Raw genomic sequence first — 549 nt, forward strand, 5'->3', positions numbered from 1 at the left:
ACAGACTCGAAGACAGGGAGAGGGAGATGCAGCCGGACAGACAGACGGGAGCGCGCGCGCACGCAGACACACACACACACACACACACACACACACACAGAGGGAGACACAGCGACTGACGGACAGAAAACGGGAGGCAGACACGGGAGAGAGGATGGCATCCGATCCGAGACAGACACAATGGCACAGTCCCTGACCCACCTGAGAGAGAGGCCAGGCGGAAGAAGCAGCTTCCCCAAGGGAGGGGGCATCAGCCTTGGGCCCCGGGCCCCAGCTGCACGCGGTGCCCTGGGGCTGGCAGAGCCCCGTGGGATCCCCAAGACGTCTTGGCAGCCGAGGTCTCAAAGGTCCCCTTCGGCTTGGCTTCCTAATAAGGCAAGACCCAGCCCCCGCCCAAAGGCCAGAGCGTGAGTGTGTGAGAGTGTGTGCGTGAGAGTGTCAGGGGGCAAGGGTGTGGGCGGGCCGACTGGGGTCGGGGGTGGGGGGGTGGGGGGGCGGGGAGGGGGGGGGGAGGCCGGGGCGGGATACCCAGAATGGAAGGGGAAGGGT

The sequence above is a fragment of the Cervus elaphus genome, chromosome 15, assembly GCF_910594005.1.
Source record: "Cervus elaphus chromosome 15, mCerEla1.1, whole genome shotgun sequence".
NCBI lineage: Eukaryota > Metazoa > Chordata > Mammalia > Artiodactyla > Cervidae > Cervus > Cervus elaphus.